We start from the raw sequence: 26815 nt of genomic DNA, 5'->3' as shown, positions 1-26815 counted from the left end.
TTTTATTGTAAATGTTTATTTTATTTTGTCATACAATTTTTATTGTAAATATTTATTTCATTTTGTCATACAATTTTTATTGTAAATATTTATTTCATTTTGTCATACAATTTTTATTGTAAATGTTTATTTCATTTTGTCATACAATTTTTATTGTAAATATTTATTTCATTTTGTCATACAATTTTTATTGTAAATGTTTATTTCATTTTGTCATACAATTTTTATTGTAAATATTTATTTCATTTTGTCATACAATTTTTATTGTAAATATTTATTTCATTTTGTCATACAATTTTTATTGTAAATGTTTATTTCATTTTGTCATACAATTTTTATTGTAAATATTTATTTCATTTTGTCATACAATTTTTATTGTAAATGTTTATTTCATTTTGTCATACAATTTTTATTGTAAATGTTTATTTCATTTTGTCATACAATTTTTATTGTAAATGTTTCAGTAACTTTGCCATATATAATAATTGTTTGTACAGTTCCCACACTGAAATCAAACTGTGCACTTATTGTCACTATAGACAATATTATGCAATAACTATTTTTGTTTATAAGAAATGATCTCTGGAGTTATTATTGATTGTGTATTGGTTTGAGAGTAACCTAGTTGATTTCAGATCTACCTTGAACCCGACATCAAGTTGCAGCTGAGAAGAACAGCGAGCCAGCCGTTCACCGGAGCACCTGGCAGGGATGAAGTCGACTGCAGCATCTGACGACCGGCTGAAAATAAAAGTGTTGTCACACAGACTTAGGGTCATGCATGTTTGAGTGCCCTTAGCAGCAGAGCGGTAGTTTCCAATAACCAGGAAGTGTCTGGTTACATTTTGAGGGTGTCCACCACTAGACAGTAAAGCGTGTGGTCTTGCTGGGTTGCATCTATGGTTCTGTGGGCCAGGATCCACTGAATGCGACCAGTGGGGGCTTACAAATGCCTGACCTATGAAGACATGTTTGCTGCAAGGCTAAAAATTAAAACATGAAGCAATAGCTATTACGTTATGCATGTATATTCATAATGCCATTGTTCGACCGTCACCTGGAAAATTCCATTTTTTTAATTTTTACACCTTTGCACTGATTTTTTCTGGCTAAAAGCCAAATGTAAAGTTTTGCATGTGTTCGAATACCCTATATATTAAGTTTCATGTCTGTAGACCAAAAACTGACAGAGGAGTTTGGTAGGCAAAAATATTTTAACAAATATATATATACGCATACACAAATATATATATAGAAAGAGGTTTGTGTTTACAATAACGCTTTTATGCAAATATTATGCAAGTACAAATCATGTAGTATATCTGCATTACACGTAATAGTAAACTAAAGATGATTCTCACATAAGAACCCCCCCCCCCGAAAAACTAATTAGGAATTAATTTAAATGAATGTTTAAAAGAATATGCAAATTTGCTCAATCTTTTGCTAATGGCCCATATATAAGAAAGTTGTATTTTCATTCTAAATAAATAGAAAAAAGGCTAAAAAGTTCAACATGAACAATAAACCTTGGCACAAGGACAACTCAAAAGGGGAAAAGTGGAACTTGAATAAAAGAATTAATATCTAAAAGTGTAGTATCTGTTCTAATGTTACACTTAAGTTAATTTGGTCAGTAGAGGTCCCTACCAGAGTGGTCCTTTTGCCCTTTTTTTGGGTGGGGGGGTCTGGTTTTTCCCCCACATCAAAAACAACCTCGTATCACATTTTGTTTTCGTGGGAAAACAAATAAATACGAATAAATAGAAAAAAAAAGGGGTTTTAATATGAATATCACACACAAAAAATCTATATAGGGTGAACCGGGCTAATTCCACCCCCAACTTTACAAAAATGGCTGCCAAAGACAAAATAATAGTTTTTACTAAAAGAAAACTTAACACACACACAGATATAGGTCAAAACAGTTTAATATGTAAAAAAAAAAAATTGAACTCTTGTAACAGGGTCAGTGAAAAAAACATGTTTTAAATCAATTTCATTATTCCCTCCCCCCATCTTCCTTCCATACCTTTGACCTCCTTTGATCATCTAAAATGTAATTAACAATATAACTAAAATATATGTAACAATATAACTAAAATATAAATAACAATATAACTAAAATATATGTAACAATATAACTAAAATATAAATAACAATATAACTAAAATATATGTAACAATATAACTAAAATATAATTAACAATATAACTAAAATATAATTAACAATATAACTAAAATATAATTAACAATATAACTAAAATATATGTAACAATATAACTAAAATATAATTAACAATATAACTAAAATATAATTAACAATATAACTAAAATGTAATTAACAATATAACTAAAATATAATTAACAATATAACTAAAATGTAATTAACAATATAACAAAAATATAATTAACAATATAACTAAAATATAATTAACAATATAACTAAAATATAATTAACAATATAACTAAAATAAAATTAACAATATAACTAAAATATAATTAACAATATAACTAAAATATAATTAACAATATAGCTAAAATATAATTAACAATATAACTAAAATATAATTAACAATATAACTAAAATATAATTAACAATATAACTAAAATATAATTAACAATATAACTAAAATATAATTAACAATATAACTAAAAGATATGTAACAATATAACTAAAATATAATTAACAATATAACTAAAATATATGTAACAATATAACTAAAATATAAATAACAATATAACTAAAATATATGTAACAATATAACTAAAATATAAATAACAATATAACTAAAATATATGTAACAATATAACTAAAATATAATTAACAATATAACTAAAATATAATTAACAATATAACTAAAATATAATTAACAATATAACTAAAATATATGTAACAATATAACTAAAATATAATTAACAATATAACTAAAATATAATTAACAATATAACTAAAATATAAATAACAATATAACTAAAATATAATTAACAATATAACTAAAATATAATTAACAATATAACTAAAATGTAATTAACAATATAACAAAAATATAATTAACAATATAACTAAAATATAATTAACAATATAACTAAAATATAATTAACAATATAACTAAAATATAATTAACAATATAACTAAAATATAATTAACAATATAGCTAAAATATAATTAACAATATAACTAAAATATAATTAACAATATAACTAAAATATAATTAACAATATAACTAAAATATAATTAACAATATAACTAAAATATAAGTAACAATATAACTAAAATATAAATAACAATATAACTAAAATATATGTAACAAAATAACTAAAATATAATTAACAATATAACTAAAATATAAATAACAATATAACTAAAATATAATTAACAATATAACTAAAATATAATTAACAATATACCTAAAATATAATAAACAATATAACTAAAATATAATTAACAACATAACAAAAATATAATTAACAATATAACTAAAAATATAATTAACAATATGACTAAAATATAATTAACAATATAACTAAAATATAATTAACAATATAACTAAAATATAATTAACAATATAACTAAAATATAATTAACAATATAACTAAAATGTAATTAACAATATAACTAAAATATAATTAACAATATAACTAAAATATAATTAACAATATAAGTAAAATATAATTAACAATATAACTAAAATATAATTAACAATATAACTAAAATATAATTACCAATATAACTAAAATATAATTAACAATATAACTAAAATATAATTAACAATATAACTAAAATATAATTAACAATATAACTAAAATATAATTAACAATATAACTAAAATATAATCAACAATATAACTAAAATATAATTAACAATATAACTAAAAATATAATCAACAATATAACTAAAATATAATCAACAATATAACTAAAATATAATTAACAATATTACTAAAATATAATTAACAATATAACGAAAATATAATTAACAATATAACTAAAATATAATTAACAATATAACTAAAATATAATTAACAATATAACTAAAATATAATTAACAATATAACTAAAATATAATTAGCAATATAGCTAAAATATATGTAACAATATAACTAAAATATAAGTAGCAATATAACTAAAATATAATAAGCAATATAACTGACATATAATTAACTATATAACTAAAATATAAGTAACAATATAACTAAAATATATGTAACAATATAACTAAAATATAATTAGCAATATAACTGACATATAATTAACTATATAACTAAAATATAAGTAACAATATAACTAAAATATATGTAACAATATAACTAAAATATAATTAGCAATATTACTAAAATATAATTAGCAATATAACTGACATATAATTAACTATATAACTAAAATATAATTAACAATATAACTAAAATATATGTAACAATATAACTAAAATATAATAACCAATATAACTAAAATATAATTAGCAATATAACTGACATATAATTAACTATATAACTAAAATATAATTAACAATATAACTAAAATATATGTAACAATATAACTAAAATATAATTAACAATATAACTAAAATATAATTAGCAATATAACTGACATATAATTAACAATATAACTAAAATATAAGTAACAATATAACTAAAATATAATTAACAATATAACTAAAATATAATTAACAATATAACTAAAATATAATTAACAATATAACTAAAATATAAGTAACAATATAATTAAAATATAATTAACAATATAATTAAAATATAATTAACAATATAACTAAAATATAATTAACAATATAACTAAAATATAATTAACAATATAACTAAAATATAATTAACAATATAACTAAAATATAATTAACAATATAACTAAAATATAAGTAACAATATAACTAAAATATAAGTAACAATATAACTAAAATATAAGTAACAATATAACTAAAATATAATTTACAATATAGCTAAAATATAATTAATAATATAACTAACATATAATTTACAATATAACTAAAATATAATTAACAATATAACTAAAATATAATTAACAATATAACTAAAATATAAGTAACAATATAACTAAAATATAATTAACAATATAACTAAAATATAAGTAACAATATAACTAAAATATATGTAACAATATAACTAAAATATAAGTAACAATATAACTAAAATATAATTAGCAATGTAACTGACATATAATTAACTATATAACTAAAATATAAGTAACAATATAACTAAAATATAATTAACAATATAACTGAACTATGATTAACAATATAACTAAATATAATTAACAATATAACTAAAATATAATCAACAATATAACTAAAATATAAGTAACAATATAACTAAAATATAATTATCAATATAACTAAAAAATAATTAATAATATAACTAAAATATAAGTAACAATATAACTAAAATATAATTAATAATATAACTAAAATATAAGTAACAATATAATTAAAATATAAGTAACAATATAACTAAAATATAATTAACAATATAACTAAAATATAATTAACAATATAACTAAAATATAATTAACAATATAACTAAAATATAATTAACAATATAACTAAAATATAAGTAACAATATAACTAAAATATAATTAACAATATAACTAAAATATAATTAACAATATAACTAAAATATAAGTAACAATATAACTAAAATATAATTAACAATATAACTAAAATATAATAAACAATATAACTAAAATATAATTAACAATATAACTTAAATACAATTTGCAATATAACTAAAATATAAGTAACAATATAACTAAAATATAATTAACAATATAACTAAAAATATAATTAACAATATAACTAAAATATAAGTAACAATATAACTAAAATATAAGTAACAATATAACTAAAATATAATTAACAATATAACTAAAAATATAATTAACAATATAACTAAAATATAATTAACAATATAACTAAAATATAATTAACAACATAACAAAAATATAATTAACAATATAACTAAAATATAATTAACAACATAACAAAAATATAATTAACAATATAACTAAAAATATAATTAACAATATGACTAAAATATAATTAACAATATAACTAAAATATAATTAACAATATAACTAAAATATAATTAACAATATAACTAAAATATAATTAACAATATAACTAAAATATAATTAACAATATAGCAAAAATATAATTAACAATATAACTAAAATATAATTAACAATATAACTGGCCTACGGTGTCTTTTTAAAGGCACCTAGCATTAACAAAGCCATCTCTACACCCACACAAGATAGCCTTGCCTATTGTGTGACTGAAAAGTTTTCAAAGAGGTTTCTTAACCGTGTTGACTGAGTTTGTTCATCATTGTCGTCATCATCATCTTCACTATGAGGTGACTGGTTTGACCAGCCGTCATCACTGTCCTCAATTTGTGAATTTCTTTCTTTCCCTTTCCATTTCTCTTTACTTTCGGCTTTCTTGCTGAGGAAGTTTCATCTTCATCTTTGTTGCCAACTCGGGCTGACTGTTTTGGTTGCCAATCTTCATCTCTTTCGGTGTCACAATTGAACTCTTGCTCGGACTCATCAGCAGCAGATATTTCCACTCTTGATTTCGTCCCCTTTCCTTTTCCCTTTCCTTCTCCCTTCCCTTCTCTCTTTCCTTTTCCCTTCCCTTCTTCCTTCCCTTCTCTCTTTCCTTTTCCCTTTCCTTCTCCCTTCCCTTCTCTCTTTCCTTTTCCCTTCCCTTCTCTCTTTCCTTTTCCCTTCACTTCTTCCTTCCCTTCTCTCTTTCCTTTTCCCTTTCCTTCTCTCTTTCCTTTTCCCTTTCCTTCTCTCTTTCCTTTTCCCTTCACTTCTCACTTGTGAGTTTCATACTTCCATGAAACTTTTTCCTTCGGAGGAAGCCAGTTAAACCCGACTAGGATTAGTGCTGATGCATCATCTAGCGGTTCTTGTTTGTCTCATCTGTTAATAAAATAAAACTTGCAGATAAGACACTTTTTGCTGAGTTTTTTTAAAGGTTTTATTGGAAAGAAGTGATATAAGATGAGAGACAAAGTAATTATTTACTTATTTTACTAATTTACTAATGTGAGAAATGCGTTTCGCAGTGGTTAAAGGTAGTGGCACCATTCACTACAAACATATCACTTCTGTTGAGACACAATGAGACTTTTTCTGAATTTCTTAAAGGTTTTATCTGAAAGAATTGGCATAACTAGAGAGAGACACACACAAAATAATTATTTACTTCTTATTTCACTTACTAATGTGAGAAATGGGTTTTGCAGCGGATAAAGGCAGTAATACCATTTACTACAAAGAAAAGGACTAATTTATATCAGCTCAGTAAAGACACAAGGAGATATTTTGCCAGGTTTCTTCAAGGTTTTATTGAAGAGAATAGACATAAGATGAGAGACACAAAATGTGTTATATTTATAAATTATTTTAGTAATTTACTAATGTGAGAAATGTTTCACAGCAGATAGTGGTAACATTCACTATAAACAAAAAAGGAGTAGCTTAGATCAGCTCCGTAGAGACACAAGGAGACCTTTTGCTGAGTTTCTTAAAAGTTTTATTGGAGAGAAGGGACGCAACATAACTAATCAAATATTTACTTCTTATTTTACTAATTTATTAACGTGAGAAATGAGTTTCTACAAAGAAAGAAAAAGGTTAGCAATTAAAGCCTTCAGCTTCTTGGCATTCATTCACATGTTTCTGTGAAAACTTACTTAATGAAAACAGAAACCTTCAACAACGTGGAGAAAGAAAGAAAAAAATTAGAGTCATTTGCTAATCGCATCTTGATGTAAAAGTCCGATGCCAAACTACAACGGAGAAGTGAAAACGGAGAAGTGAAAACGGAGAAGTGAAAACGGAGAAGTGAAAACGGAGAAGTGAAAACGGAGAAGTGAAAGTAAGACAAACAGACAAAGAAAGAAAAAATGTTTTCACCAATGAGCGATCAATTTATTAAATAAAATCACAGCCTTTTATATATACATGCGCTGTGTTTGATGTTGTTTCATGTGTCGATGTGGTTATCGCATTTCATAAGTGGTCGCCTCGTCAAGTTTTTCTTAATCGTTTCAGCTGTACAAGCCTTTTGCAAGTCTCACACAAAAACACACATTCACATTTCAAGCTATGTCATATAAATACGCGCACACAAACATACGCGCCCACGTCCACACATGTACACATATTCACGTTCGTGTACATACACTCACATTCACGGTATATACACACACGCTAACGCACACATATGTACTCACACACGCGCACACGAACATACACATGGACGACGTCACTTCCGTTTCCTAGGGAAATATACACATGTGCAAAAGACACTCCGGAAACGAGTATAAAACAAAGAGTCAAGCTGTTTCTAACCCTTTCTGGCCCAGCTTCCGTGCTGGTCGGTCGGTCGGTCGGTCTTCGGACCCACTTACTACTATGTATGGGGCACGAGCTAACAGACTGTATGTACACATTTCCACTCTTTCTCTCTCTATCTACTACTGGTCCCTTAGAACACCTTCGCGTAGCTGACTACTAACTGATGTCAACTCTCATATCCTCTTCTTTGTCTACACGCTGGACTATCATTCTCATTTCTTACTACAACACTCATTTCTCTTCCCACGCGCGAACAAACGATAGTGACCCGAACTTGAGATGAACACACATTTCCTTTTCTTGCTACAACACCAGTCCTGCAACGAACATTAGTTACATACGCATGAACACGTGTTATAACAAAAACGTTCATTCTTTCAACAGCAAATAAACGACGTTTATCTTATCCATCAATTGAGTCTTTGTTTCCTTCAATTCCATTCGTTTCATTATTTTCTTGTGGCGAGCTAGGGTATTATATCCTGGTCCACAACACATCTGTGTTTTGTGGAAGAGTTCTGATTTCAGTTGACCAACCCATTGTCTTACAAGCTTAGTTAATGATAGTATTGGGTACAATATAAGAATCAATAGAGTATTGGCTCTACAATAATAATAAATATGAACTTTGCATAAATTAAAATATCATATTTAAGCATTATGACAGTATGTAGTTAAATTGGCAAATATAAATATTGAAAAATAAAGACACAAATGTTATGCACAGTAGGGCAGGTCGATTTTGGAACCCCAGTGAGGCAATGGTTATGATAGTTGGGGTTTGACATAGAAAAGACCTACACGAAATATTTTTCTCAAAATCGTTATCTTTGCTTGAGGAAATGACTTTAAAAATTGAAAAATTGAAGCGATTAAAAGTTTTTCGGTGAATTGTCAAGAACGCCCCATCGTCAAAACAATCCGCACTGCTAAGAAAATAGAATCATTATTTAGAATAATTTTTAAACTACATTTTTAAATAAAATGGGTGAGGATAATGAATTTATAAAATAAATATTAAGTCTAAAGGCAAAATTATGTTTTTTTTTTAAATAATAACGACCAAAGTTCGCTTTTTCATTTCAGGAACTTTTTGGGGGGGGGGGAAACATTTTAGATTTCACCGTCGCAAAACATGCTCGTTATTGATATTGAAAATTAACGTTTGTTTATTATTTAATTTGAAAACATTACGATTTAGGCTTAATTATTTCGAAAGGAAAAACGAAAAAGACTTGTTTAAAATATATATTATTATATTTCAAGTGTCTGCAGTGAATTTAAACATATTTGTATTATCTTTTTTAATTTGTTTTTCGAAACAAAAAAAAAGCAATGTCATTTTTTTACGTTCAAATGAACGTCAAAAACATTTTTGCACCAATATAATATTTCACATAAAATTCTATTTGAAATTTTTATTAAAATATGGTAATACTCCAGTTTTATATTAAAACAAAAAAAAAAAAAATAGTCCATACAATTTTATTCTACACATTCTTTACGAAACATAACCACATAAATTTTCAAGTTTTTCTACTTAATAAAAATACTTTGCAGAAAATTAGTGTCAAATTTTAATTTCTTTTGTTTGTAGGGAGTAATTGTTTTTAAGCAGTGTTTTTCTTCTAAAATTATAGTTTTAAAATCAGATAACCCACAAAAACTTATAGGAGTAAATAAGGAAACTCTTTTAAAGGTTTTTCGTTATGTGTGCATCTATGTTATTGTGCTAAAATAACTTTATTTAGAAAGCCATTCTTAATATGGGAAGGACGTTGTATTTGTAACTATTCTGTACTTTCACCTAAAAATTTAATAAACAAAAATTTCATAAAAATTAAATTTAATTTGAAAATACTATTAAAAATAGCACAGTAACATAGATGCACAATCACTGGTTTTTCAAACTCTAAACACTAAACACTCGTTAAAAATTACACAGCTACAGCAAGAATGAATCTCTTTATGGATAAATTCATGTTATCTAAGGCGGAGCTAAAATCTGCTAAAACTGTCTAAACCAAACACTACTATGCCTCTGATTTGGTTTGGTCCTCTCTTCAATACATCTAATTCAACTTTACAAAGTTTTTCATTATTTCTTATAACTAGCACTTATTTCTTTACGTATGAAACTGGAAGATAGCCTAATGCAGTTTCCTTCAGTTATAATCCATTTATTTATTTTACTTTTCAGATTAGAATGTCAGTAAAAGCATGACGTTCAGTTTTAACCCGTGGTCCACAAAATTTGCTGGTCCACCTTGTCATTTGGATGAAACAGCACCCCCAACTTCATGACAAGTCACCCAGTTTAGTTATTTCCTCGAAAACAGTTATCCTCACTTAAAAATTAGTGAGATTTCTAAGTTAATTGCCAAGGAAATAATTAGTATTCGGCAAGCAGTTAATCCACAAATACCCTTGTTATATATTACAGAAGTTCAATATATTTTGCTATAAGAAAGCCAAACAGATTGATAGGAAATTTCTTTCAGCAATCAAAGTGAAAAGAATGAAGGAACAACTAGACAGACTGTTCGATATATTTTCTTGTAGCTGTAAACTTTCTGTCTTGAGATGTGATGACTTTGCAGTAAATCGCAAGACAGAAAATTGTCAAACAAGGCACATAATCTGCACTTGTCCTCCTAACAAGAAGGTAAAATTAATTCTTTAGATTCACCTGCAATTATGTTCCTTTTTTTGTGGAAAATAAAATAATATATTGGTATTTATTATGTAATCTGGCTCTATTATTAAACATGCAAATTTTCCACTTTTCAGGTTCCACTAGAAGAACTACCATTTACAGCAATTTTTAAATTAATTGATGGAACAACAAAAAGCCTAACAACATTTCCTGGTCCTTTGGGGAAACTTTGTATCAATAATTATCAAGATTTGCCTCAAGCAGAATTCTAAAAAAGTTAGTGTCCCTCCCGATCATCATTATCTGACAGCAGAAGAAACAAATAATTTAAGTGTGAAGACCAGAGGCTACTTTTTGAGTATGCTGTTGGCGTTTCTTGTGGAGAAGTTAACTTAGAAAATTGGGCCCTTGAATCAAGGAAGATGGCTAACATGAGCCACAAGATTAATGTGTTTATGGACTAGAGTTGTCTATCCTCAAACACTATGATAAATTAAACATTTTGGTCAAATTTATCATCCAAGTGTATGCAGTTAGTTGGTTTGAGATCAAAACCGACAATATTTTTTTTTAACTAGCAACAGTATATTTTAATATGATTCAGAGAACAAAACAGTTAACTGAAATCCAAATTACTGTTTTAAACTGTTCAAAATATAGTGCTTTTGCACTACTTCCGGAAAATATAATATCGATGATAAACTCAGATGAATTGGATGTGAGAGAAGAGGGCATTCAAACGATTTTGTCCATTAAGTAAATAAATATTTATCCATTAAATTTTATTATTTTTCTTAATTTACCCAAACAATAGTTTTATTCATATTACATCGCAAAAATATTTTAAAAAATAAGTGTTTTCAAATAATTTTGGGGGTTTTTTTTTGTGTTGTTTTTTTTCCAGAAATAGTGAACAACTAAAAAAAAAAAAATGAAAAAATTATTGCTTCAATTTTGCAGCCACACACTGGTCAAATTTGATTGATTTTTCTCAAAATGTTGTATATGGGCAGGAAGCAAGACATAGACACATTATTACAAAGTCATCATGCCAGCAAATTAGACCTTCATTTTCCTTGAATGGAAAGTATACAAAAAAATTTAGTCCTATTATAACAGTTTATATTATTGCGTTTAATAAAAAAATTAAAATACATGGTTCTATAACTTGTATCAAGTTGTTATATTGTGTAATACATCTTCACATATCTTTTTGAATTGTGAATTTTAAAAGACTTAGTCGCTAATTAGCTTTTTAATCAATGCAGTAAAAGTCGAGATATTTTGCTACTCGTGATTCATAATTAAAATTATAATTCATGTATGTATTTTTCTTTCAATGTATTTCGTATAAATATATCAATTTTAATTGAATATTTTATAAAAATAATGAAATTTCAAAGTCAGTGTTGTGTAAAATGCTTTGAGAATGAAGGATTTTTCTACACGATTTTTAAAATTAAATGCTCAATTTTCTGTTCAAGATGGGAATCTAATTTTTGGTATATGTTCTTATCGCATCAAATACCAACTATCATCACCAGTGCCATGTTGATTTTCTGAAAAAAGTTGCAAATCGACCTGCCCTAAGGCACAGGTCGCCAGTTGTCAAGTGCTAAGTCAACAACAGGAATTTTGGAATAAAAACAAGACAATATAAATTAACAAACAAGATATATTTATATCAACAATTTTACATAAATGTAAAATTGACTTTGAAAGAACAATGCTTGTTGCGAAGTTTTAAAGTTCTTAAATAAGAAATAGACAAAAACACCATAAAAGTTTATTTCAAAGTTCCATTGTGGGTATGTGTGAATTTCCGGTTATAGTATCCCAAACTACCAAGATGAGGCTGTTGACATTGAGAGTCAAGTGAGGTGCATCATAGGTGAACTGGCCAAGCTATGTATTATGGGCTTCGTTAGCATCATACAGGATTTTGGTAATTGAAACAATTTTTATTCGTTGGAAAATCTGGTGAAGAGAGCGAATCTCAACCAAATCTGAGAAAAGAAAAAGGGTAATTGGACAGTTGTAAACGATTATTTAGAACAGAATGTTTGAATTAACTTTTCAACTGAATTTATATAAATAAATAAGGGCTGAATGTAGTTTGCTTGAAGCATTATATAATATATAGTATATAATAGAATATTTATAGAATGCAGCTGTTAACTGAGACGAATAAAACTGCTCATGCATGGAAGACACAAGGAAACTTTTGCTGAGTTTCTTAAAGGTTTTCTTTTAGGGAGAATGGACATAAGAAGAGAGATGTACAGCATAATTGATTAATTATTTATTTCTTATTTTACTAACATGAGAAATGAGTTTCGCAGCAGATAAAGGCATCGGTAACATTCACTAAAATTATCTACAAAGAAAGAAAGAAGTTAGTAATTAAAACCATTAGCTTTTTGGCATTCGTACACATGTTTCTGTGAAAACTTAATGAAAACAGAAAATTTCAACAAAATGGAGAAAGAAAGAAAAAATTAGTCATTGGATTGTAGCTTACTTAGTGGATCCATTGTGAGGCAGAAAAGAAGCAGTGAAAGGCTGTCTCCCTGGAATATTCCTCACTGAATCATAATGTTTGGAGTCTGTATACTTCCTTCTGTGTGCTGTATCATATTTGATGTGCACCATTTGTCTCAGCATGGGCAGAAAGAAGGAGGAAAATAAAGTTTCAATTTTCATGGAACAATTCTTGTTTCTGATTGGTTGGTAGCAGAACATGAATTAATTTGATTTCCTAGCAGCAGCGTTTATAAATAGAATCTCCCAACTGTGAGGGACCATACCCCCAATTAGTAGTCAAAATATTGCAACCTGTAATTAAAAAGCAGATCACATATAACCAGCAGATGTGTCAGTCAGCCACGGGGTGAACAACGACGAGTGTGGCTCTGATCACCCCCGCCCCCTTCCCCATTCTGCTCTCCTCTGTCCTCCAGCAAAGCACACAAATTTTTATGACACGGTGGCGACAACCAGAAATAAAGCTCATATTTTTATACAAACGAATTGACAAGTTTTGCTTTTTTGCTGACGAAAGACAGATTACACAATACGCTTCAATATGTTATTTTAACGTCAACACTCATGAAAATTATATGTTTATTTTACATCGAAAAGTATATCAAAACAAATAACTGAATGTTAAAAGAAAATTTGTATTTTATTGAGAAAAATTTCTTGTGAAATTTTATGTAAGCACAAAACACAAAAACGGCTGATTATCATGCATCCAAGATTATATTGTGGTATTTTAGCATTATCGATATACATAAAAATTATATTAAGCTATTTTAGTGTAATCAACGTTTGTTTTGACAACCAGGCTCGTCGGTTATGGAGATAAAGAGACATCGTTGGGAGTGTGTGGCATTTTACAACTGGTGGAGGAATCCGATTTATAATGACTGAATTCTTTGTGTTGTGTCTGACATCAAATCCTAGTCAAATTTTGAGGCATATGTTTGGTTCGCTATTTTAGGCAATCTGGTGTTTTACAGGATCAACTGGTTAATAAAATTCGGTACTACCCAGCCATATTCTAACAACATTTCACACCTAGCGATTATCAAAGTTTTTTATAGCATTATCATCAGTGTGTCTCATACGTTATTTTATCATGATCAACACACATCAAAATTATATGATAATCCACACGTTTTACAAGAAAATGATTTCTCCTCAGTGTGTACTCTCATGTGTAAATTTATATGTGAGCTATGGGAGGAAGAACATTTTGCATGTTACCTCTTTTTTGTTTAGTTCAGTTAGTTTTAAGAGAACACTGCCTTTTTTTTTTTTACATGGTAGTCACCACTTATCAAGGCCCGGAAGCCATTCAGGGATAAGGGTTATTGCGTGTACAGTAATCAATGGGATAATATCGTAGTAATCGTTAGTAATGGAGATTTACAAAAGTGTCTTACTTGTAATAGAGATTTGATAAAGTGTCTTACTTAAGGGGGCGGTTTATCAGGAATTTGTTTATATTGGACTTGAAGACATCCATGCCTTTCATTAAAATTTAAATTCAGAAAAAACAATACTTAAAAGCATTAGATTTTTTATATATTATTCCTTAATTGGAATTCATTTTTGAGATGAGATATATATTAATTTATTTTTATTTCGGACTATTATTCTCATCTTTATTAGTTGTTGTTTTCGTCTTTATTAGTTGTTGTTTTGCACAACGTTTTAGCCAACTATTCCTCTGGCCTTCGTCAGGTGGTAACCGCGACGGATAGGAACTTCGAATCTCCTAACTGCATTCTCAGCAATCACTGCCATCCGTAGTTGTTGTCATCTTACCACATTTTATCCAAGTAAACCTCTGGCATGCTTTGGGCAGGACTGAAACCGTTTCAATCCTACCCAAAGTGTGCCAGAGGTTTTTCAATCCTACCCAAAGCATGCCAGAGGTTTTTCAATCCTACTCAAAGCATACCAGAGGTTTACTTGGCCAAAATGTGGTAAGACAACAACAACTATGGATGGCAGTGATTGCTGAGAATGCAGTTAGGAGATTTGAAGTTCCTATCCGTCGCGGTTACCATCTGGCGAAGGTCAGAGGAATAATTGGCCGAAACGTTGTGAAAAACAACAACCTATAAAGATGAAAACAACAACTAATAAAGATGAGAATAATGGTCCGAAATAAAAATAAAATTAACATTAGATATTTTGTTATCTTTTTTTTTTCGTTCATCTTTAATAAAGCCATATTCATTTTTAGAACTGCTACATGAATAAAAAATTTACATCATCAACATTCTAATTCACATTTGTCATCAATTGAAATGAATGGCTCTCGTCTTCAGGAGGCCTCAAGTTTTGACAAGCTTCTGGGCTTGACCATTACTCCTGATCTTAAATGGAACACGTATATCAAATCTGTTGCCAAGGCCGCTGGAAAAATGGTGGGATCTTTCTATCGATCCAGTAGATATCTCACTGCTGATGCAATTCTCTACCTATATAAGAGCCAGGTACGTCCAAGGATGGAATACTGTTGCCACATCTGGGCAGGAGCTGCTAGAAAGGACTTGTCCTGCCTTGATAGAGTTCAAAATAGACTTCGTAGCCTCGTAGGAGATGTCCTTTTCTCCTCCTTGCAACCTCTATCTCACAGAAGAGATGTTGCGAGTTTGTCTCTGATGTATCGTTATTTTCATGGAAAGTGTTCAACTGAGCTTCAATCTATGGTCCCCCCTCGCCAAACTTTCACAAGAAACACTCATCTAGCTGTAAACACTATCAATAATTTCCCCCACTCTTTATCTGTGCCTAAACCTAAACGTAGATTCCATGAACAAAGCTTCTTTCTTAGAACTGCACGCCTGTGGAATTGTCTTCCGTTTTCCTGCTTTCCGGCTGACTACAATATGGTTGTGTTCAAGTCTAAAGTAAATAAGTTCTTGATGAGCCGTTCCATATAAGTTATTAAATTTACCAAATTTTCATTACTAATGATTACTATATTGACCAATTTCTACTGTACACTCTTTAACCCTTATCCTTGAGTGGCCTCTGGGCCTTGATAATGTGGTGATGCCTATGTAAAAAAAAAAAAAGAAACTTTACTTGATGATTCGTTTTACACATGTTTTCATGGGTTTTAAATTGGATTTCTCTGCATATTTGATTTTATATGGAAAAAAGAGCATTTGTCATGTTTTGTGGGTTTTTTTTTTATTATATTTCAGTGAGTGTTACGAGATCAAGAGACTCCCTTCCGGTGATAATATAACGAGACCGATACTGCACCAACAACACCAGGTGTCTCTAACCTCGTCGGACTGCACCCAATATGACAGGTGTTCTTTCGATCGTACATTTTCCTATCACAAGTTGGCCTGTTGATCGTCTTCACCCACTGTGTTTTCATGGTGGGTGCTTTGCCTCTCGACCGAATCGTCTTCTTTCCTGTGTAGTCTCCACTGGTCTTTGCAGCTTGCTGCAAAATGAAGAGTCCTCACCACAACAAACAGAACTCCAGTTTATAATAATAACAAACTATTTATTAATTTCATTACTTCATAACAGCTACTGTCTAAATTGAGGTGACTAACTATAGCAGTGAACGATGTAAGACCAGACAAATAAAGTCACAGGTTTTCCATTAACACAGACTAGGGCCCCCAAATCGGGAGTGCTTGATCAGCCCAGCTGTTCAGTTTGCTGGCTTTGACTCTACTCATTTTAGAATTCCTTTTTCTGAATCCAACCCATTTCCCCCACCTCTCCTTCGGAGAGTGGTTAAAAACATTCTTTCTCTCTTCCTCTACTTGTCTTGTCCACTCAACACCTCTCTCTCCCTTTCCTGGGAGGGAAGGGTTGCTCACACTGATATCTATTGGCAGTCCCCTGGGTTCCTTTCGCCCAGCACTGTGGGTAGCTCTTATCATCTAATGTCACTTCTAATACAACCATCTCCTTTGACATATCGGAGATAACTCCAAATCTCTCTCTATTTTTTAGACAATATACCATCTGCTTTGCCTTTAACATATCGGCGGTTGGTCCTATTTTTCTAGCTAAGGTTTTGCATTTCTCTGCACTCCTCCATCCCATCCCGTCTGGTCAAATACCCCCTCTCACCGCAATATGCACCTCGCTACATGCATTCGTGACACCATAGTGTCATACTAACCCTTCATTTCATTAAACTAAGTTAATGTGTGAGGAGTCTTTTTAGGACAGACAATGTCTGTTTGAAGCCAGTTCCTCCTACCTAACCGCTACCATGTTTATATCTGTCATTCTTAAATCATTTTTTAGATATTTTGTTATCTTTTACCATTTGGCTCTATTAAAACCATAATCATATTGAATGGGGACATTATTAATAAACACAAATGTGTTTGTTCCATATATGTCTAGATATAGTCTATGCTCCAGTTTTAAGAGATCAAGAGACTCCCTTCCGGTGCTAAGACTTCCTTTCATGAAACTGGATTTTTGTGAATACAATATTCGACATGTTTTACAAAAAAAAAAAGAGTTTTTCTCCAGTGTGTACTCATTTGGTGGGTTTTCTTTCTTATCTTTTTTTTTTTTTGCTTCCTTCCATTAAGATTTAAATTTCTGTCTTAGGACTGTTTTTAGGATAGATGGTGTTTGTTTTAGGGCTGCTACCTGTTTTTGGCCTTTCATGGATTGTGGTTGAGTTTTTATTAGGCCAGTTTCTCTTACAACAGCCAGTATCATATTTATGTCTTTCAGAAGCTCTGTCATCATGTCATATCAAACTTTGTTGATTTCTTTAATGAACCATGTTATTTTTTAAATCATTCTTTAGATAGTTTGATATTTTGTTTTTGGCTCTATTAAAACCATAATCAATAAACTCCTTCCATGTTTGCTCAATGTATTTGCAAGTAGTTTTATTTTTTTACTGGATTTTTGTAAAATGACGTTAGGACTGTTTATAAGATAGATGCTGTCTGTTTATGGCTGCTATCTGTATTTTGGTCTTTCATAGATTGTGGTTGAGTTTTTATTGGGCCAGTTCATATTTATATCTTTCAGAAGCTCTGTCATCATGTCATGTCAAACTTTGTTGATTTCTTTAATGGACCATGTCATTTTTAAATCGTTTTTTTTTAGATCTTGCTAGATAGATATTTTTAGATCTTGATATTTTCTTATCTTTTCCTGGTTGGCTCTATTAAGGCCACAATCAATTAACTCTTTCTGTGTTTGCTCCATGTATTTTCATTTTATTTTCACTGCATTTTTGTAAATATGATATCCCATGTTTCACAATCTGACATTTCACACCTAGCGATTATCAAAGATTTTTTTTTATAGCGTTATCATTTCTAGAAGTGTTAGCCATTTTGAGTTTCAGAACAGTTTCAGATGGTTAGCTGTTACACACAAGTCCTGGGAGGTGACTTGTTTGTAGTAGACAGTTCCACAGAACAAAATATTCTTACCGTGTCGAAACCCGGGAAAAGAACATGTGAAATTGCTCCAGAAAAGGTTTAATATTTATGAAGCAATTCTGGTTTCTGATTGGTTGGTAGCAGAACGTGAATTAATTTGATTCGTCAGTTCTTAGCAGCATCGTTTATAAATAGAATCGGCCGACTGTGTGGGATCATACCCCATTAATAGGTCCCAAATATTGCAACATCATTGGTGTCTCTCATACGTTATTTTATCCGATAATACACACGTTTTACAAGAAAATGATTTCTCTCCAGTGTATACTCTCATGTGTGAATTTATATGTGAGCTATGGGAGAAAGAACATTTCGTGTGTTACCTCTTTTTTTATTTGGTCCAGTGAGTTTTAAGAGATCAAGAGACTCCCTTCCGGTGCTAAGACTTCCTTTCATTAAACTATGTTTATGTGTGAGGAGTCTTTTTCCTTCTACATAACCGCCACCATGTTTATATCTATCATTTTTAAATCATTCTTTAGATATTTTGTTATCTTTTACCATTTGGCTTTATTATTATATGGACCTTAGACATTGCTTCCCGTCGAATCTACAATTATTTGGTCTCTATAAAGGGGATGGCAAACGGCCTTATGGTGTTTCCTTTTGCAAACAACAAGCCACTTATATGGGATGTGGCTTGTGTCGACACTTTTTCGCCCTCGTTACTGACAGAATCAGCAATAAACACTTGGTATGCATTAGCGACAGGAGAGAATCACAAAAAATTAAAATATGCCGGCTTTCTTGACAAATTTGTATTTAATCCGATTGCTGTGTAAACAACTGGAGCGATAGGCCCACCACGCGCAACTTCCTCAATAATATTAATCTTGTCCGTGTCACACTAGGAAGTCACTTTGTATGTGTGAGAGGGAGTTCTTTCCTCATAGTTTTCGGAACAACTGACCCTATCGTTTGAAAATTTCGCACGAAAGTAATTTATATGTCTGGCAGTGTTCTTAGGTTGGTTTTGTACAGAAATTCCTTTGATAAGTATTGAAAAAAAAAATTTTACAAGTGAATATTTTACGTTGCACCGGCCAAGGTAAATAAAAAGAATTTCAGCAAACCATTTTTTCTAAAAAAAAAAAAAAAAGCAGGGTCATCATAATCTAAAGATATATCTGTCATTTTTTAATCATTTTTATAAATATTTTGTTATCTTTTAGTATTTGGCTTTATTAAAACCATAATCATATTGAATGGTGACATCAATAAAATCATTTTTTTAGATCTTGATATTTTCTTATCTTTTCCTAGTTGGCTCTATTAAGGCCACAATCAATGAACTCTTTCTGTGTTTGCTCCACGTAAATACGTGGAGCAAACACAGAAAGAGTTCATTGATTGTATTTTTACTGCATTTTTGTTCATTGATTGTATTTTTACTGCATTTTTGTAAATATGATATCCCATGTTTCACAATCTGTCAGCCATACCTTAACAACATTTCACACCTAGCGATTATCAAAGTTTTTTTTTATAGCGTTGTCATTGGTGTCTCTCATACGTTATTTTATCCGATAATACACACGTTTTACAAGAAAATGATTTCTCCTCAGTGTGTACTCTCATGTGTGAATTTATATGTGAGCTATGGGAGAAAGAACATTTCGCGTGTTACCTCTTATATGTCTAGCTTGGAAGTATTACATCATTTCTCCCATCATGTAGCAGTCGCGTATTTGTATGTGGTTTTTTAAACTGAATTTTCTAGAATATGATATTCGACATGTCTCACGATCTGTCAAGCTGTCAGCCATATTTTAACATTTTAACAACAGATTTATATGATAATCCACACGTTTTATGAGAAAATGATTTCCCCCCCCCCAGTGTATACTTTACATTTCAATCTAATAAGACGGATATTTTCACTTCAAATTGTAAGGTCGTAAATATTAACATATCCAAAAAGTAAGAAAAACGATAATTAAAGACAACATATTTTATCTCTTTTTTTTTCAGTTCAAAGCCATATTGAAAAGATGCTGCGAGAGAAATAGTCATCAAACTTGATGTTTCGTTCAAGATATAGATCCCTCTGCATCGATTAGCATGTGTTTTTTTTTTTGTTTTTTTTTTTTACATGGAGTTCACCAAGCTGTCAGCCATATTTTAACATTTTAACAACAGATTTATACGATAATCCACACGTTTTATAAGAAAATGATTTCTCCACGGTGTATACTTTCATGTGTGATTTTATGTGTGAGCTATGGGAGAAAGAGCATTTGGTGGATTACTTCTCTTTTTTATTTTACTTCAGTTACTTTTAAAAGATCAAGAAACTCCTTATCGGTGCTAAGACTTCATTTCATTAAAATTTACATTTAAATCTAATAAGACAGATATTTTCACTTCAAATTGTAAGGTCGAAAATATTAACATATCCAAAAAGTAAGCAAAACGATAATTAAAGACATAACATATTTTATCTCTTTTTTTTCAGTTCAGCTGTAGAAAAGCCATATTTATTTGGAAGTGTTACATCAATATTGAAAAGATGCTGCGAGACAAATAGTCGTCAAACTTGATGTTTCGTTCAAGATATAGATCCCTCTGCATCGATTTGCAACTGGATTTTTGTTTTTTTTTACATGGAGATCACCAAGCTGTCAGCCATATTTTAACATTTTAACAACAGATTTATACGATAATCCACACGTTTTACAAGAAAATGATTTCTCTCCAGTGTATACTTTCATGTGTGATTTTATGTGTGAGCTATGGGAGAAAGAGTATTTGGTGGATTACTTCTCTTTTTTATTTTACTTCAGTAAGTCTTAAGTGATCAAGAAACGCATTATCGGTGCTAAGACTTCATTTCATTAAAATTTACATTTCAATCTAATAAGACAGATATTTTCACTTCAAATTGTAAGGTCACAAATATTAACATATCCAAAAAGTAAGAAAAACGATAATTAAAGACATAACATATTTTATCTCTTTTTTTTTTTCAGTTCAGCTGTAGAAAAGCCATATTTATTTGGAAATGTTACATCAATATAAGAAAGATGCTGCGAGACAAATAGTCATCAAACTTGATGTTTCGTTCAAGATATAGATCCCTCTGCATCGATTTGCAACTGGATTTTTGTGAATATATTTCACGTTTTACAAAAACAAAAGGGAGAGGGGTTCTCCAGTGTGTACTCTCTTATGTGTACTTTGATATGTGAGCTATGGGAGAAAGAGTATTTGGGGTGTTTTTCTTTTTTATTTTATTGTACTTCAGTTAGTCATAAGAGATCAAGAAACTCCTTATCGGTGCTAAGACTTCATTTCATTAAAATTTACATTTCAATCTAATAAAACAGATATTTTCACTTCAAATTGTAAGGTCGCCAATATTAACATATCCAAAAATCAAGAAAAACGATAATTAAAGATAGGATAAATGGGATAGTGTTGCAGTTTTGTTTGTTCCATGTATGTCCAGCTAGCCATGTCAAGGGAGCTAACAGCCGGTATCATATTTATGTCATCATGTCATGTCAAACTTTGTTGATTTCTTTAATGAACCATGTTATTTTTTAAATCATTCTTTAGATAGTTTGATATCTTGTTATCTTTTGCTATTTTTCTCTATTAAAACCACAATCATATTGAATGGTTACATCAATAAACACACTCGCTTCATGTTTGTTCCGTGTAATAATGTCTGGTTTGGAAGCATTACATTATTCCTTCTATCCTGTGGCATGCGTGTATTTGCAGGTGTTTTTTTACTGGATTTTTGTTATTCCATATGTTTCACAATCAAGCTGTCAGCCATATTTTAACAACATGCATGTATTAGCTACGTACATACTTGTGACGGACAGTGTAAAAATCATCAACCAATAAGATTGGGCATCCAGACAGTCATTGACCAATAGGATTAGGCATCTAGACATTAAATATTTTGTTATCTTTTCTTATTCGGAACTGTTGCATATAACAATGTATTACTTGATGGTTCATTCAAGAGATTCATTTTACTTGAGTAATTTTTTATGAGATCAAGGTGAACGCTATGTCATCATGTCATGTGAAACTTTGTTGATTTCTTTAATGAATCATGTTATTTTTAAATCATTCTTTAGATAGTTTGATATCTTGTTATCTTTTACTATTTGGCTCTATAAAAACCATAACCATATTGAATGGTGATATTAACACACTCCTTTCGTGTTTGTCTGGTTTGGAAACATTACATCATTTTTTCAATCCTGTGACATACATGTATTTGCAGGTGTTTTTTTAACTGGACTTTTGTGAATATGATATTTCACATGTTTCACAAGCTGTCAACCATATTTAGACAACATGTGTGCATTAGCTACATACATACTTGTTATTGACTAATAGGATTAGGCATCCAGACATTAAATATTTTGTTATCTTTTGCTATTCGGCCATAGTCATTTGAAACTGTTGTATTTTCAAGTGGTTTCTTGTAACATTATCGTGTCATACGTCATTTTATTGTGCCTTTGCATATGCGTTTCTAAACTTTTGTTTCGAAAACTTTGTGTGAACACTGTGGCATCATGTCATGTGAAACTTTGTTGATTTCTTTAATGAACCATTTTTACAATCATTCTTTAAATATTTGGATATTTTGAAACTGGATTTTTGTAAATACAATATTCCACATGTTTTACAAAAAAAAAAGAGTTTTTCTCCAGTGTGTACTCATTTGGTGGGTTTTCTTTCTTTTTTTTTTTTTGCTTCCTTCCATTAAAATTTAAATTTATGCCTTAGGACTGTTTTTAGGATAGATGGTGTTTGTTTTAGAGCTGCTATCTGTACTTTGGTCTTTCGTGGATTGTAGTTGAGTCTTTATTAGGCCAGTTCCTCTTACAACAGCCAGTATCATATTTATGTCTTTCAGAAGCTCTGTCATCATGTCATATCAAACTTTGTTGATTTCTTTAATGAACCATGTTATTTTTTTAAATCATTCTTTAGATAGTTTGATATTTTGTTTTTGGCTCTATTAAAACCATAATCAATAAACCCCTTCCATGTTTGCTCAATGTATTTGCAAGTAGTTTTATTTTTTACTGGATTTTTGTAAAATGACGTTAGGACTGTTTATAAGATAGATGCTGTCTGTTTATGGCTGCTATCTGTATTTTGGTCTTTCATAGATTGTGGTTGAGTTTTTATTGGGCCAGTTCATATTTATATCTTTCAGAAGCTCTGTCATCATGTCATGTGAAACTTTGTTGATTTCTTTAATGAACCATGTTATTTTTTAAATCATTCTTTAGATAGTTTCATATCTTGTTATCTTTTACTATTTGGCTCTATTAAAATCATAACCATATTGAATGGTGATATTAACACACTCCTTTCGTGTTTGTCTGGTTTGGAAACATTACATCATTTTTTCAATCCTGTGACATACATGTATTTGCACATGTTTTTTAACTGAACTTTTGTGAATATGATGTTTCACAAGCTGTCAACCATATTTTGACAACATGTGTGCATTAGCTACATACATACTTGTTATTGACTAATAGGATTAGGCATTCAGACATTAAATATTTTGTTATCTTTTGCTATTCGGCCATAGTCATTTGAAACTGTTGCATATAGCAATGTATATAATTTGATGGTTCATTCAAGAGAGAGATTCATTTAACTTGAGTACTTTTATAAAAAATCAAGGGAACTAACTCCTCTTGGAGCTAGCACTTGATTTTATTATGATTTGGATTTATATCCGAGAGCTCTTTTTAGAACAAATGTTGTTCCCTTTATGGCTGCAATCTATTTCAATGAAATCCTGTTTTTTTTTTTACTGGATTTTTTTAGAATATGATAGTCCACATGTTTCATCTGAAGAACAGATACTACACTTTGATCTTGTCCAAAAGGCCAAGAAAATAGTTATATTGTAATCAACAAACATCAAAATTATAAGATAATCCACACGTTTTACTAAAAATGATTTCTCCTCAGTATATACCCTCATGTGTGATTTGCACGTACTTTGTGGACGGGCATCAATAATTTTCCATATAACGATGCCTTATTGATGGTTCGTTCAAGAGATAAATTCACCTTCATGTATTTTCAAGTGGTTTCTTGTAGCACTATCGTCTCGTATGTCATTTTATCGTGCCTTTGCATATGCGTTTCTAACCGAAAACTTTGTGTGAATGCAGCCCCGCACACATCGCACTTATAAGGCTTTTCGCCCGTGTGCAACATGACATGTCGTCTTAAGTTCGAGTCGCGTGAAAACGTCAATTCGCAAACGTTGCAAGTAAATGGTCTCTCGCCACTGTGTGTTCGTTTGTGTCGTTGCAACGAAGACTTCCGTGAAAACTTTGATCCGCACAAATCACACGAGTGCGGACGATCGCCGCTATGTACGAGAACATGCCGTTGCAGAGTGGAATTCTGGGAGAAACCCGATCCGCAGATATCACATCGGAAGGGTTTGTCCTCACTGTGTGTTGCCGCGTGTTTCTTGAAACATGACAACAGACCGAACGAAGACCCGCAAATGTCGCAGGTGTATGGCTTAACTTTCGTATGACGCATCATGTGCGACTTTAAACTGAAGCTCAGCGCATATGACAGGCCACATATGTCACAGACGTAAGGTTTCTCCCCTGAGTGTAGCATCATGTGACGCGTTCGGTTTGAATTAATCGAGAAGGACATTCCACAAATTTCGCAAGTAAAAGGTTTCAGGCCAGTGTGTATTTGTTCGTGCCGTTTTTTCGACGACTTCCGTGAAAATTGCATCGCACACACGTCACAGGAAAATGGCTTCTCCCCAGAGTGCGTTTGCAGATGTCGTTTTAACGTCGACCTGTGCGAGAACGCTGCCTCACAAATATCACAAACGTGTCGTTTCGTTCTTGTGTCAGCCTGCATGGCTGATGTTTTCAATTCAATTTTGGAAAAAAAAAAAAAAGGTTTTTGAATTGAGACTACTGATGGGGCTGCCTGGCTTTGCCCGGTCGTAAAATACGCTTAAATATGATATTTTAATTTGACCAGATTTTGTATATATTATTATAGAGTCGTGATTTATAAAGTAAAAAAAATATATTTTTGTGCTATCAGCTAGAATCGAAAGCAAAATTGTAACATTCAAAGCTGGTGACGTTACCACTGTACCAACGTGATACGCATATGATCTAATTAAAAATAAATTAAGATTAATGTACAAAATGTATAACAATATTTTCAATTTTGACCCATTTTTTGACCCTTTAAAAACTATTTTTGTTCATAAAAAATCCAATCATTTGAGGCGCCTTTTTTTTCTACACACTGATCACCACTTATCAAGGCCCGGAAGCCACTCAGGGATAAGGGTTATTGCAAGTACATTACGTTAGTATGGAGATTTGATGAAGTGTTTAATTAAGGGGGCGGTTCATTAGGAATTTGTTAACATTGGACTTGAAGACATCCAAGTTGTAGTCCGGAGGGAAGCAGGCAGACGGAACAGAGTTCCACAGGCGTGCAGTTCTAAGAAAGAAGCTTTGTTCATGGAATCCGCGTTTTGATTTAGGCACAGATATAGAGTGGGGGAAATTTTTCACAGTGGATTCAGCTAGACGGGTGTTTTTCGTGAAAGATTGGCGAGGGGGGACCAGAGATTGGAGTTCAGACGAACACCTGCCATGGAAATAACGATAAAACAAGGATAGGCTCGCAACGTCTCTTCTGTGGGAGAGAGGTTGCAGGGTAGAGAAAAGGGCATCCCCCACTAAGCCACGAAGTCTATTTTTAGTTATGGAAGAGATAGAGTTTTAAAATAG

General features: G+C 30.3%; 1 long non-coding RNA gene across 1 annotated transcript in view; it reads right to left on the bottom strand.

The window, feature by feature from the left end:
* Positions 1-12721: 12721 nt before the first annotated feature.
* LOC145270900 (uncharacterized) overlaps positions 12722-26815 on the bottom strand; it is a 31062-nt gene continuing 16968 nt past the window's right edge. The window contains exons 3-4 of the long non-coding RNA XR_013865615.1: positions 13580-13893; positions 12722-13064 (exon numbers count right to left, since the gene is read on the bottom strand). This is a non-coding gene — a long non-coding RNA (uncharacterized LOC145270900). The remainder of the gene's footprint in view (positions 13065-13579; positions 13894-26815) is intronic.

This window comes from Euprymna scolopes, chromosome 46, assembly GCF_053919585.1.
Source record: "Euprymna scolopes isolate OS-2025 chromosome 46, ASM5391958v1, whole genome shotgun sequence".
NCBI lineage: Eukaryota > Metazoa > Mollusca > Cephalopoda > Sepiida > Sepiolidae > Euprymna > Euprymna scolopes.
This window is presented reverse-complemented; position numbering and strand designations above follow the sequence as displayed.